The sequence below is a fragment of the Bos taurus genome, chromosome 11 (genome assembly GCF_002263795.3).
Source record: "Bos taurus isolate L1 Dominette 01449 registration number 42190680 breed Hereford chromosome 11, ARS-UCD2.0, whole genome shotgun sequence".
Classification (NCBI taxonomy): domain Eukaryota; kingdom Metazoa; phylum Chordata; class Mammalia; order Artiodactyla; family Bovidae; genus Bos; species Bos taurus.
Genome location: NC_037338.1, coordinates 978,294 through 993,192, shown reverse-complemented (window position 1 = coordinate 993,192; position 14,899 = coordinate 978,294). Strand labels below are relative to the sequence as shown.

The following is a 14,899-nucleotide window of genomic DNA, read 5'->3' as shown; positions in this document are numbered from 1 at the left end:
TCCAGTATTCTTGCCTGGAGAATCCCATGGACAGAGGAGCCTGGTGGGTTACAGTCCGCGGGGTTGCAAAGAGTCGGACATGATTGAGCACTAAGCAACAACAGCAACAACTTCAAGCTGGAAAACAACCCAGAGCACACTCATTCCCCCGACTCGGGAAGCCCAGGTTCCTGCAGGTACCCTCTTGCGAGCGTCTGGGTGCTGCTAGGTTTCCCCACTCCCAGGTAAGATGCAAGCCCTGCTTTCACTGCACTGCTTCCCAGCATCTAACATTTCCGAGTCTGTAGTGCTGTCACTTTTTAGACAACAAGCCAGCCAGCATTTATTGGGCATTTACTGTAAGCCTGGCACCTTCTGAGCACTTTACATGCGTCACCTCATCGGACCCACCCAGCAACGTTCAAGAGAGAGAAATACCATTATCCATTTTACAGATGCGGAAGGGGAAGTTGGGGGACTTACAAGATTTGCCCCAAATCCCACCACCCGTGGCATTACTGTGGAGTCGGGCTAGAATTCAGGCTTTTCCAACTCTGAATCCCACCTCCTTGCTATTGAACTCCCCATTCTTCCCCACCTTCCACGTGGACATCCACACAAGGCTTCTCTCAGACCCACGCAGGTCCACCCCGCCCCAACCCTCCCCTGGAAATATCCTTTAGCTTTTTTCCAGATCCTTCCCTCTGACCTCTGCAAACTCATTTCCCCAAAGGGCACGGGTTCCCTCTGTTCAGAACTGAGTTAACAATAAAACGCAGTAGCTCAAAGCATTCTGGTTAGGATCAGACACACTCAGCTTAGCATTCTGCTTTAGCCTCAGCAAATGCCCCGCTCCTGTTTCCCATGGGTAACAACAGAGCAACTACCCACGGGGTGGGTGTGCGAGTTAAACGAGATAAAACAGAAAGCGCTCCTGGCCCATGTGTGCACAGGAGCTGCAGCGCTGCAGCAAGGGTATGTTGTGACCGAGGTGATAAGGGGAGGAGGACATGGGGGGGTGGGTGTCCCACCACCGACGTGACTTGAACCTCCCAGCAAGAGGAGAGGGTTTGCTCAAGGACACACAGACCAGAGAGCCCAGACCTCAGCCTGCCGGTGTCTTTCTCACTCCACTTCCTGGGGAAGCACCTGCAGGAGTGGGGAGGGGGTGGGCAGAGAGGCTGGGGAGACTGAAAGCTCCCCTGCAGGAAGCTAAGAAGAAGCTCGGCTCATCAACACCCAGGCAGTGGGCAAGCACCTCTAATCTGGCTGATCCAGAGTCCCCGAGACATAATTGGCCCACTGCCCCCTCAGGGCCTTGGATCTCCCCACCTTTAATGGTGACAGGGAAGTCTTTTCTGAAGTGCATGAATTCCAATGTGTGACGGTGCTTTAAAGACATAGACTTTTAAAAAAAGTCCTGGACTTTCCTGGAGGTCCAGTGGTTAACCCTCTGCACTTCCACTGCAGGGAGCATGGGTTCCATCCCTGGTTGGGGAACTGAGATCCTACATGCCACGCAGTGTGGCTAAAGATTTAAGAAATAATTTAAATAAAATAAATTTTTAAAAAGGTCCTGTGTCTTCAAACCTCACCTTCTCCAACTATCCTCCCTGCCTCCTCCTAAGATCCTCCCTTGACCCCCAGAGCTAAAAATAACACCCACCTACGCCTGGGCCACCCGTCTGCCTCCCCCACCCATGGGCCTGGCTTTATTTTTCCTTCAGAGCACACATTGCTAATGGGTGTTGCATATCTATTTCTTGGCTCACTGTGCCTGCCCTCTGCCCTCACTAGAATACCAGCTCACCAGGCAGAGGCCTGAGTCTGTCCTCCTCCTCACTAATCCCAGGGCCTTCCGTCATTCCTGGCACGAGAACAGGCTCGCTAAATAGTGGTTCAACAAACAAATGAAGGAATGATTCTTTATACCATTTCAGAAAACTATAAAAATTGGTATGTCAGAGCTGTAGGTGACATTTTCAAATATGACCCTGCACTCAGATAAAGGTTGATTCAGACCATTAAAACATACGCTCCAGGACTTCCTCGGTGGTCCAGTGGTTAGGAATCCACCTGCAATGCAGTGTTCGATCCCTGGTCTGGGAAGATTCCACGTGCCAGGGGGCAACTAGAGAGTACCCCCGACTTGCCACAACTAAGAAGCCAAAAATAAATAAATTAAAATTTTAAATAAAAAATGTTTGAAAATATGCTCCAGGTTAAAAGCATTCTCCTTTGCTTGATTATAACAGCCAAAACCTAGAAACAACTCAGGTGTCCATCAATAGGAGGATGGATCAAAGCTTTGGTAGATTTGTGTGATGGAATACAGCTCAGCTGTAAAACAGAATGAAGGATGAAACATGGATAAATCTCAAAATATCATGTTGAAAGAAGAAAGCCAGACACATAAGAGTGTCTGATTCACGCTTCTATCCATGTGACATTCTAGAACAAATAACGCTAATTTAGGATGTTAAAAGAAGCACAACAGTGTTTGCCTGTGGGGGGTGACTGACAGCGAGGATTGACTGAGAAGGAGCATGAGGGAATTTCTCAGGTAACGGATCCACTCTATATCTTGAGAGAGCATGGGCTATGGTCATCAAATGGTCCACTTAAGATTGTACTTTTTCATGTATGTACAATTCTTAACTTAGAAAGATATAAGCAAATGTGCGTCCATGCATGCTAAGTCACTTCATTTGTGTCTGACTCTTTGTAACCCTATAGACTGTAGCCCACCAGTCTCCTCTGTCCATGGGATTCTCCAGGCAGTAATACTGGAATGGGTTGCCATGCTCTTTTCCAGTGGATCTTTCCAACCCAGGAATCGAACCCGTGTCTCTTACGAATACTGAACTGTAATTAATAATACATAGGCTGAGGTATTTAAGAGTGAATCTTTGCAACTTACTTGTAAATGCATCCCAAAAGTGAGATGAGGACTTTCTCTTCCAGGAAGTTGGAACAGACACACTTAACCATTTCTCCTGCTCTCAACGACTAAATACCCTGAATATTATACAAAACAAACATTAAGAGGATTCTAGAAAGTAGAGAAAAGACAGACTAATGGGAACCTCAGGGCCAGTGGAACAGAGAGGTGAGATCTCTGGTTTCTTTTTGTCTCATGTATCCTAGACGACGCACTGAAGAAGCCGGGAACTCAAATTCCAAAAGAGAGCAGACACAGGAGAAGTCCCCACAAAATACTGCTCTCTCTAGCCAAAGAGCCTGGAAAGGGGAAGCCCACTAAGAAATAAAAGTTTTAGGCAATAACTGTTCCACTTTTGCCAAACATCATAGAAACTACATTATCAGGCTTCTCTGGTGGCTCCGATAGTAAAGAATCTGCCTGCAATGCAGGAGACCCAAGTTCAATCTGCAAAGGCCATGGGGAGCTCAGCTGTCCATCCACTCTCAGACCAGGCTGAAACCAGGTGCCCTAAACCACCCTACCTGCTGCCCATCCCAGGGTGGTATCTGAGAGGGCTGAGCAGGGAGCTACAACTTTGATCCCTTCCCAGTGGTAACAAGCTCCTCCCCAGGGTCAGTGGAGACCTCATCGCGAGCCTAGACTTTTATCCCCACACACAGCAACAAGGAGCTCCTTCCTGCCCCGTGAGGGTGGTATCTGGGAGGCCCAGTGGTGAGTCAGGACCCTCTTTACCTCTCAGGGGCGACAAGGCCACGCGGGGAACAGCAACGAAGCACTGACACCTCCCCATGGGGCGCTGTCATGGAGGCCGCGCACGAGGCAGGGGGCTGAGCTTCTACTCCCACCCAGCAACAAGGAGACCCCTGCCTCTGGTGTCAACAGAGGCCGAGTGAGAGGCCTGGACCTCCACCCCCACCGGCAGTAATGCGGCAGCTCACTGCCACACACCCCCCCACCCCCGCGACACCTTCGCCTGCAGTGTCAGAGGGAGCCAGTGAAAACAGATGGAGATAAGATACAGAATCTCTAAATAGAGGGCCCCAAATGTCAAGTCTGCAGTAAAAAATTGCTCATCATACCAAGAACCAGGGTCATCTCAAACTGAATGAAGAAAGCAACTGATAAATGCTCAGAGGGTAAAAAATCTGCCTGCAATGCAGAAGACCCAGGTTTGATCCCTGGGTCAGGAAGATCCCCTGGAGAAGGGAATGGTAACCCACTCCAGTATTCTTGCCTGGAGAATCCCCATGGACAGAGGAGCCTGGCAGGCTGCAGTCCATGGGGTCGCTAAGAGTTGGACACGACTGAGCAACTTCACTTTCACTTTTCACTTTCACGCATTGGAGAAGGAAATGGCAACCCACTCCAGTGTTCTTACCTGGAGAATCCCAGGGACGGGGGAGCCTGGTGGGCTGCCGTCTATGGGGTCGCACAGAGTCGGACACGACTGAAGTGACTTAGCATAGCATAGCATAGCATATATATAAAGCGTATATATAAGCATATATATAAAGCATGTATACATATATAACATATACATGTATATAAAACAGAGAAATGACACTACCTACGGCAGAAAAGGTTTGAATGACAGCACATTTTCATTAGAAACCACTGAGGCCAGAGTACTTTCCAGTGCTGAAAGAAAAGAACTGCTACAATGTATGTAGAAAAGAACTGTTTGCATAAACTCCTGTATTCAGTTGAAAGGTCTTTTCCAGTGAAGGATCCTTCACTGGAAGGAAATGAAAGGGAAACTAAGACATTTCCAAAAAATGAAAAATGAAGAATATTTGTCACTAGCAGATATACCATATAAGAGTGGCTAAAAGTAGTTTCCTGGACAAAAAAAGAAACAATAAAAGAAAGACTTCTGGAACACCAGTAAGGAAGAAATAACACAATAAGCAAAAATATTGGTAATACTGGTAAATACAATGGACTTTCTTTTCTTTCTTAATTTTCTAAATTATGTTGACAGTTGAGGCAAAAACTGTAACACTGCTAATGAGAATCACAATATATGTAGAAGAAATATTTAAGACAATTATAAACAGGAAGGGAAAAGGGATATATTAAGAAGTAAATCTAGACTTGACTCAAAGTTGCTAAATGATGACACCAGAAATTTATGGTCTCAATATATGCAAGAAGTCGCTTGATATAATCCAGTTAATATTGCTGATAAAAACTCTCAGCAAGTTAAGAATAGATGGTAACTTTCTCTATCTGATAAGGGCATCTACTAAAAACTAATGGCTGATAACATCATTATTAATGGTGAAAGATGGAATAGTTTCCTCCTAAGATGAGAAACTTTCACAGATTCTACTCCACATTGTAGTAAAGATTTGATCCAGTACAATATGGCAAGAAATAAAAATTTAAAAGTTCTAGATTGGAACTAGAGAAGTAAAGCCATCCTCATTTGCAGATGACACGCTGAAACTCCAATACTTTGGCCACCTGATGCGAAGAGCTGACTCATTTGAAAAGACCCTGATGCTGGGAAAGATTGAGGGCAGGGGGAGAAGGGGATGACAGAGCATGAGATGGTTGCATGGCATCACCGACTCAATGGACATGGGTTTGGGTAAATTCTGGGAGTTGGTGATGGACAGGGAGGCCTGGCGTGCTGCAGTTCATGGGGTCGCAAAGAGTCGGACACGACTGAGCGACTGAACTGAGCTGAACTGAGAATCTGTGTAAAAAATCCTATAGAAACAGAAAGTTAGTGGACTGTAAAAGGTGACTTTAGTGAAGATATGGGGTAAGAGATTAATGCACAAAAAATGTATACTTTCAGTGAACAACTGAAAATTGAAATTTTAAAAATAGCTCTTACACTAGTATCAAAAATTATAAAACACTTAAGGCAAATCTGACAAAAGATGGACAATAGCTGTGCATTGAAAATTATAAAACACTGCTGAGAGAAATTAAAAACAACCTAAATAAATAGATACTGTGCTCATGGGTTAGAAAATTCAGTATTTAAAATTTTTTTTTAATTGAGTGAAAGTCTTTAAATTCTACATGTGTGTGTGCTCAGTGAGCTGGTCATGTCCAGCTCTTTGCAACCCCATGGACTGGAGCCCATCAGGCTCCTCTGCCTGTGGAATTTTCCAGGCAAGAAGACTGGAGTGGGCTACTGTTATCTACTTCAGGGAATCTAAAATCACAAAGAGATCTCACTATTCATGTATTAGGATGACTAGAACAAAAAGTCTGACCATAACAAACATTAATAAGGACATGGAGCAACTGGAATTCTCACCCTTGGCTGATGAGTTTTACAAACGATGAGGCAATTGTTAACCAAATCTTTTCAAACCGCATTCAAGGAATCCACTCAAGCAACTGTCTTAATTTCTTCCCTGCCTCTTCTCAGGGCCATGATAGAGCCAGTTTTCCAGGGTCACACAAGGCCACCTCCAGCAGCAGAAAACTTCTCACCTTAAAGCAATCTGGAGTGGATCTAGTTTAGAAACAATCTTTCCAAAGATCTGTGTTTTCTTGGAGGCACCAGACTATGAAGGTAGTATGTTGCTGTTGTCTAGCTGCTCAGTGGTGTTGGACTCTGTGACCCCATGGGCTGTAGCCCGCCAGGCTCCTCTATCCATGGAATTTTCCAGGCAAGCACGCCGGAGTGGGTTGCCATTCCTTCTCCGAGGAATCTTTCCCACCCAGGGATTGAACCTTCGTCTTCTGCGTTGGCAGGCAGATTCTTTACCGCTGAGCCACCAGGGAAGCCTATGAAGTTAGTATGGTGTCTTCAACTGCCCTGCCCTCTTTAGGTTTGCTTGTCTTTGGACTGAGGTGACTTTGAAGGCGGCTCGGTGCCCAACCCAACTGAAGGGAGGAAGGCAGAATGCATCACGACTCAGCAAACTCTTCTGAATGCTTTTTGAGGATTAAACACAACTCTCCGACTGTCAGGGCCTGAGCTGTGCGTTCTGTCTGTGTCTCTGCCTATGGTGAGAGGAAGCGATCAGGCTGAGGCCAGGAAAGACCTGCTACAGCTGATAAAGCCCATGCCCCTTGTCAGGAACCTGTGGTTTTTCTGTCTTTGAAGCAACAAGACTAGGAGGAGGTACCTTTCTTCCCAAACAGCGCTCCGTATATTGCTGGGGGGACAACTCATTTGCACACACCAGGACGCTGAGACCCTGAGCCCCAGGGCTGTGTGCTTCATTTCAGGCCAACTGGACACAGCTTTCTCCCTTACACGATGGAATTGGAAAGTTCCGTGCCCTCCCCTTGCTCTGTGGATGTGCGGAAGAGGTAGCCTCCAGGCTGGGGTGGAGAGGGCACCAGGCGCGCATCCTGTCGAGTGTGCCAGACCGCGCGGAGATGCCAGCGCCGCCTAACCGTGACCTTGGTTGCGGGGAGGGAGGCTGGGCGTCCGTCATGCGCGCTGGAGCCTGGCTTCTAGCTTCGTTTTGCTGTCTTTTACTTTTCCTAAAATAATTCCGGGGAGTTTCTATCACTTTGAAAGGACCAGTGAAAACTCTCCAGAGCTAAAATCAATCAAGGTGAAAAGGCAGTGTTTTTTTCCTTTTTGAACTTGGGTTGGTGCCTAAGGGAGAGATCAGTCAAGAAGCCCCCTGGGCCCCAGGTGAATCTGCAGAGCTGGCTATTTTTAGAGAGCAGGCTTTCTGAGATTCCAGCTGGTGGACCCCAAGCCGGCTCTTGTTGCCCTCAGAGCGCAGGTGGCTTAGCAGAATATGATGCAGCCTAGCATGGGCTCCACTGATGCCGCTCTGGAGCTGTAGCCTGAGAAGCTAGGAACTCATAGAAAGCCAGCTCTCATTCCTCGTCAGTTTCTTTTTTTTTTTTTAAATTGATGGATTCAGATGCTCTTTGGTGGGGGTAGGATTTTATTAAAGATTTATAAATGGAGCAATCTACTAGTAAAAATAAAAAGCATCACATCATCTCACTGGATGGCAGGATATTTTGTTTTTCTCTGGTAATGATCCATAAGTTGAGTCATTGGCTCAGATATGCCCTATGAAGTACACGATTTTTCTATGGGACATCTCCGTGAGTATTTGCTGGCTTACTCCTGGATTAGAAGCCTGGGGAAGCTGGCCCTGGCTGCAGGGAGCCTTTCCCCTCCAGGCAGGTACTCTCTGCACCCTCATCACGCAGGGGTCCCACTTGCTGTGGGCTTTGCGTTCTGTTTTGTCCTCCTAGTCCAGCACAGGGCCCAGAACCTGGAGGACCTCACCCACACGCACTGGGGGCTCCAAGCTCTTCATCTTTAAAGTCAGACGAGAATGCTTGTCTTACCAGCTCCAGAGTCTCCCTGTAGGATCCAGTCCATCCAGGAGCAAGATGCTGGAGGCTGTACGGCTCAGTCACATCCTATCCCCTCCTGCTCCTCCTCACTTTGCCCATCTGTGAAATAAAGGGCACAACTTTATGAGCAACGTTAGAGTCATCCTTACAAAATACTGACCTTTGCTAATTCTGGAATGTGGGTACTTAGGCCTTTGTTGTATTATTCTCTGCATTTTTCAGTCTCCTGCCCCAATAAAAGAAAAGGAAAGAAAAAAAAAATTTAAGACTTGTAGAAACTCTGGTCTCCTGCAGGTGGACTTTCTCTGGTTCAGGATACAGTAAGTGTTAGTTGCTCAGTCGTGTCTGACTCTGTTACCCCATGGGTCATGACAGAGGTCATTGTTCCAAGCAACAATGCTGGAATGGATAACCATGCCTTTCTCCAGGGGAATCTTCCTGAGCCAGGGACTGAACCCGGGTCTCCTGCATTGCAGGCAGATTCTTTACCATCTGAGCCACTAGGGAGACACAGGAAAATGCCCAGTAGATCCAACTCCAGGAGGGATGAACAATTATGATAGACCATTCATCTTGTTTCTGCTCCTTCCATTGTTTTAGGAATTTACTATTAATAAGACCCAGCAGTAGGTTTCATCCCTGTTCCTGTCCTCATCTATTTAAGGCAGCTGTGTGCTCACCAGGCTCTTTGATCTAGGATAGAAGTTTTCTAGTTGAAGGCAGGTGAATATCCAGGATGATGTCATTCATGGCGTTTTGATTCAATATCATCCAACCCTACCCACCTCAACAAAATTGACCTGTACTAAGCTAAAGCACACACATGAATGAAGGAAAGCTTCTATCTGTAGCTATTAAAAATGTGCCTTGTCTAACACGATCCCAGACTTCCTTGGGCTTCACGAGCACACATGGCTCAAGAAAACCCGTATGGTCATTTCTACTCCCGTAACTTAAAAAACAGCCAAGCTAAATTAAGTAACAACAACAACACAAGTTGTTTCCCACACAGTTTGCCGTGCTCTCACCACCAAGTTTTCAGCCTGAAACAATTTCATGCTTGAGTTATTAACTTATGAAAATAGGCACAAAAGGGGGAAAATGTGAACAGATCCTCAACTATATTATTAGTCATTGCTACAGATGACTGCGTTCCGGCACAAAGGCGTATCTCAGCTTTGAACAAAATGTAGCTCACTAATGGGTTATGCCTCGTGTAGGTTTCTGTAATCATTATGTGACCATTCTCTGTAATTTACCCTGGTTTCCATTAGGACTGTGCGCGTGGAGCAGGCATGCACTCAAGCACGCACACACACACACTTTTAAGTCCCCTTTCATTTGTGGCTGAAAGGAAAGGTCATGGAGCCGTCATTCATTTGAGGGAAATACCACTGTATTGATAAAGATAATATTTGGAAACTGGAGTGATGGATGAATGTGTGTGTGGATTCTGAAAATACTGGCGGATGAGGGGGTAGCAACGTGAATAAAGGAAAGGAATCTGGAAGCAGCCTGGAGAAGATGGAGGCAGAGTGGGAGAGTGACTAGGCTCATCTTGGGGTCTCTATTCCAGAGGGAAGAGAGGGGCATCTTTCTCATTTTGCTAAGTGTGCTCAGGCCTCCTGGTTGAGCGGTGAGATTCCAGGCAAGAGCCCCACTTTGGGGACGTTCGTTTCTGGCTGTGGCTCAGGGGTGTTGCCCTGAACACGTTTGAGTCAAATGAGTAACGAAGCCGAGTTTTGAGCCTGTTGATTCTCGCTTCTGTAAAGTCCAGAACTGGGTCTAGAAATCAAAGCTTGTGAATATTAACTTCTGAAAACAACAGCAAAAAGAGCCAGCAAGAGAATCTGCATGGGAAAGAAATACAGAAGGGATATGAGAAACCTGGAGAAGATCAAGCTTTCCAAAGACGAGTGTGAATCCCCAGAACCATCTCCTAAATGGATCAGAGGCTGGGACCCCGGAAGCAGAGAGACGCCCCACAATTCTCCGCCAGCAAGAGAAGCCCTTGGCATCCCCCCACCATAGAACTGGCCAGGAGAGGAACCCAAGTGGCTCTTTTAACCTCTTTGAAATGTTAACGAACAGTTTGATTTTATTCTTTCCTCCTCTTTAAAACAAATGTGGTGTTACTTTGCCAGGAATGTAAAATCACATCACAAGTCAACTGCTCATCTTTCTGCTCAGCTGAGTTCAAGCCCTGCCAGAGGGTCTCCTCCAGTCAGGTGACAGAAATGCCAGTCTTGCCAATGACCACTCTTCCACGGCTCTGCCAGGGGCCTCAGGCCTCACGCTGCTCTTAGAGCCCAGGACATACCACCCCCAGCTCCCGTGAAAAAACAGACGTGCTCCCAGTGTCCTGCTAGGTACTAGGCAAACTCAGGCACATTCAGCGTGTTGGATGCTGGGCCCTGCGGAAGGGAGCAGGCTGGAGAGAAGTCAGGAGGACAAAGCCCCCTGAAAGATCTGGAATCTTTAGCGGATGAAGCCCCACTCTGCCTCACCATTTCACCTGCGACACAGCGGGGCTCAATGGCTCAACAAGCAGCAGAGCTGGAGCTGCAAGCAGGTGGCACGGAACCCTGAGGCTCACCTGTCATCATGCCACCCACTCAGGCCCCCCTTCCCCCTCCTCCCAATGCAGGGCAAATTCAGTGGCAGGAACGCCTGCAGACAGGAGGGGCCGGGGGCTCTGCGGTTTGTTCAGAGGCCACTAGAAGGAGCCCGGCAGTGTCTCACAGCCAGCGCCAGCCAGAAAACTGGAAAACTGGAAACTGGCCAGAGAGGCAGAACTCTGCACCTCAGAGGCATGGGCTGAGAGGCCCACAGTGCCCCACGGGGACACTCCTCGAGAGGGCTCAGCCTATGACAGGGACCTGGGAGGCTGGATGAACTCTGTCCCACGGGCAGTAGGAAGTGGGAGAGGAACCTTCTGGAAAACAGAAATTCAAAGCCCAGGAAACAATCCACTTTATCTCATTTCACCTTAGTTATCATCTCCACGGCGCACAGGACAAAGTCCTGCTTTTCGTTGTTGTTCGGTTGCTCACTCCTGTCCGACTCTTTAGGAGCCCACGGATGCAAAGGCTTCCCTGTCCTTCACCATCTCCCAGAGTTTGCTCAAACTCATGTCCTTTGAGTCGGTGATGCCATCCAGCCTTTTCCTGCCCTCAGTCTTTTCCAGCATCAGGGTCTCTTCCAATGAGTCGGCTCTTCACATCAGGTGGCCAAAGTATTGGAGCTTCAGCTTCAGCATCAGTCCTTCCAATGAATACTCAGGGTTGATTTCCTTTAGGATTGATTGGTTTGATCTCTTTGCTGTCCAAGGGACTCTCAAGAATCTTCTCCAGCACCACAGTTCAAAAGTATCAATTCTTTGGCACTCAGCCTTCTTTATGGTCCAACTCTCACATCTGTACATGACTACTGGAAAAACCATAGCTTTGACTAGATAGACCTTTGTCTGCAAAGGAATATCTCTGCTTTTTAATATGCTGTCTAGTTTTGTCACAGCGTTTTTTTTTTTACAGTATGAAAAGGCAAAGTCCTGCTAAGTGTGCCTTATCTCACAGAATCCTCTTGCCATCCATAAGATGAGTATCGTGATTAGATCCTCCCTCCCCCAGCTTTATTTTTAACATCTTAATCATTTTCAGTGTACATTCAATGGTAAGTACATAAATATTGTTATGTGACAGGTCTGCACAACTTTTTCATTTCACAAAACTGAAACTCTGTACCTATTAAACAGTCATTTCCCCCTCCCCACCCCCTCAGCCCGTGGCAGCCACCACTCCATTTTCTGTTTCTGTGAATTTGCCTACTCTAAGTGGAAGCACACAGGATTTGTCTTTTCTGTGATTGGCTTAGTCCACTTAGCATGATGTCCTCAAGGTCCATCTATGGGGTAGCATGTGTCTGAGTTCCCTTCCAAGGGCTGAATGATTTTCCACTGTATGAATGGACCACATTTGATTGTCCATTCATCTGTCAATGGATGCTTGGGGTGCTTCCACCTTTCGGCTATTGTGAATACGGCTGCTGTGAACAGGAGTGTGAAAAAGTCTCTTTGCGGTCTTGCTTCCAATGCATGTGGGCTCAGTAGCGTCCGACTCTTTGTGACCCCATGGACTGTAGCCTGCCAGACTCCTCTGTCCATGGGATTTCAGGCAAGAATACTGGACTGGTCCAATAAAAAAATAAATTAATTAAAAAAAAAGAATACTGGACTGGGTTGCCATTCCTCCTCCAGAGGTTCTTCCCCACCTAATGATCAAACTCACGTCTCCTGCATCTCCTACATTGGCGGGTGGATTCTTTATCACTGAGCCACCTGGGAAGCTCAGGCTTTCAATGTTTTTGTCCATATAGCCAGAAGAGGAATTGCTAGATCACATGGTTGTCCTATTTTTAATTTGGGGGGGACCCTCCATACCATTTTCCACAAGCAACTGTACCATCTTATATTTCCACCAGCAGTGTTTAAGGGTTCAATTTCTCCACATCATTGCCAATACTTATTTTCTGTTTTTTTTTTTAGATTTTTTATTTTAACAGTAACCCTCCTCTTGGGTATGAGGTGATATCCCCTTATAGCTTTGATTTGCATTTCCCTAATTCTCAGTGGGGCTTCCCTGGTGGCTCAGTGGTAAAGAAGCTGCCTGCCACACAGCAGATTTGAGTTCAGTCCCTGGGTCTGGAAGATGCCCAGGAAAAGGAAATGGCAATCCAGTCTTGTATTCTTGCCCGGGAAATCCCACGGACAGAGAAGCCTGGTGAGCTGCAGTCCATGGGGTCACAAAGAGTCAAAGACAGGACTTAGCAACTGAGCACGAGCATGCGTTCTCAGTGATACTGACCATCTTTTCCCGTTGGCCATTTGCTTGTCTTCTGTAGACAAATAGCTATTCAAGTCCTTTGCCCAGTTAAAAATCAGATGAGTTGGTTTTGGTTGCTATTGAGTTTGAGGAGTTTTCTACATTCCCATCTCCTTCTCCCACCCCCCCCACCCTGCTTAAAAAAATTAAAGGGTCAAAGAAGTGGATAACTTACTCCAGCCTTTGGACAGAGGCTACTTGATTCCGCAGCAGCTGGGAAGGACTGGCCCACCTTCACATGGGTGGCATCCAGAAGAGCTAAGAGCCCATCCTGCCAGCCAAAGAGGCTCACGGCAGACACCGCCCATCACGTCAACACACACCCAGTACTCACAGCCCCGTGTGCCAAAGAGCTGTTGGAAAACCAACAGCAAAGCACTGGTTGCTGAGACTCAGAAGCATGTAATGTACATCTTAATAAAGGTCCCACTTTCTTAAGTCTTCCTCTCTCAAGGAAGGGCTGAAGGAAAAACACTGCTCATGGAAAAATACATTTAAATGGATTGGTGCAGGGCAACCATCTGCACATCTGTTCTTAACAGGTTTCAGCTGAAACTACTGAAAATATACACAGATCTGTTTATGTGGAACCAGTTAAATATGATAAGATTTCAACTGAGAGGGTAACTATGGATTCAGTGGTGGGAAAACAAAAAGCACCTCCCCACCCCCCAACACTTGGTCTCCACACACGTTCCTGCTATTTTACCACAGATGTTGTCGAGGGAATAGGATTTGCTGCGAATTAAAAAGATCTAAATTATTTGAGATTGGTTACAAACAAACTCAAGATGGTCCCAGCAGCCTCTCTGCAGTATGTAATTCTTGCCTCACCACCAATCTGGGCTGAGTGAGTCCTTTGTCATCGCAGAGGAGCCTACAGCTGGGAAATCACTTGTTTCTGAATAATTCTGTCTTCACTCCTCCAACAAGACATTCGAGAGGAAGCCAGCAGGGAGGCTGCTGGCACACAGAGCACCCAGTTGTCTTCCCTCCCTAAAAATATGCTGTGGCCCCCTAAAGACACGCAGGCAGAGGGGAGGGAGCTTTAACTGGCACCCTATGGGGCCTGGGCTTCCCAGGTGGCTCAAGTGGTAAAGAACCCACCTGCCGAGGCAGCAGACACAAGAGATGTGGGTTTGATCCCTGGGTCGGGAAGATGCCCTGGAGGAGGAAATGGCAACCCAGTCCAGTATTCTTGCCTGGAAAATTCCATGGACACAAGGGCTTGGCGGGCTACAGTCCATGGAGATACAAAGAGTCAAACATGACTGAGCGAGTGAACACATACCACATAGCTATGAGGTCCCACTGTCATCCCCTTATAGAGATGGGAAGACTGAGGCTATAGGATGATTTGCCCAGGACCACCCTGGCAGGAGGGAGTGAGGTGTTCCAAAGAAGAAAGGCTGTTCCTCCTGTCTAAATATTCCTTGGGGTGAGGCCACAATTCAGAGAACTATAGGGCTCAGCAGCTAAGAGGTGAGGGGCCCTGGGCAGCTAATAAGTGGCTCTTAAGTGGATTGATACAGACACTGTGAGCCCAGATCGTAGGGTTTTTTGTTTTATCTTTTGGCTATGATGTGCAACATGTAGGATCTTAGTTCTCTGACCAGGGATTGAACCCACATCCCTTGCATGGATACATGGACTCTAAACCACTGGATCACCAGGGAAGTCCCCAGATCTTTGGTTTTTGGAAAGAACCAGAAGTCATTAGGGCTTCCCAGGTGGCGCTAGTGGTAAAGAATCCACCTGCCAGGGTGGGAGACTTAGGAGATGGGAGTTATAT

At 47.0% G+C, this 14,899-nt stretch overlaps 1 long non-coding RNA gene across 11 annotated transcripts in view; it reads right to left on the bottom strand.

Annotated features, from left to right (window-relative positions):
* The window catches only part of LOC132346534 (uncharacterized), a 268,491-nt gene that overhangs the window by 134,307 nt on the left and 119,285 nt on the right, over positions 1-14,899 (bottom strand). For 9 of the 11 annotated variants that reach the window (XR_009496354.1, XR_009496353.1, XR_009496352.1 and 6 more), the window contains exon 6: positions 8,219-8,326. The exons of 1 other annotated variant lie outside the window; for it this stretch is intronic. This is a non-coding gene — a long non-coding RNA (uncharacterized lncRNA). Of the gene's footprint in view, positions 1-3,878; positions 7,385-8,218; positions 8,327-14,899 lie in introns of those variants that run through there. One more of the 11 variants, XR_009496356.1, reaches the window with a different exon arrangement.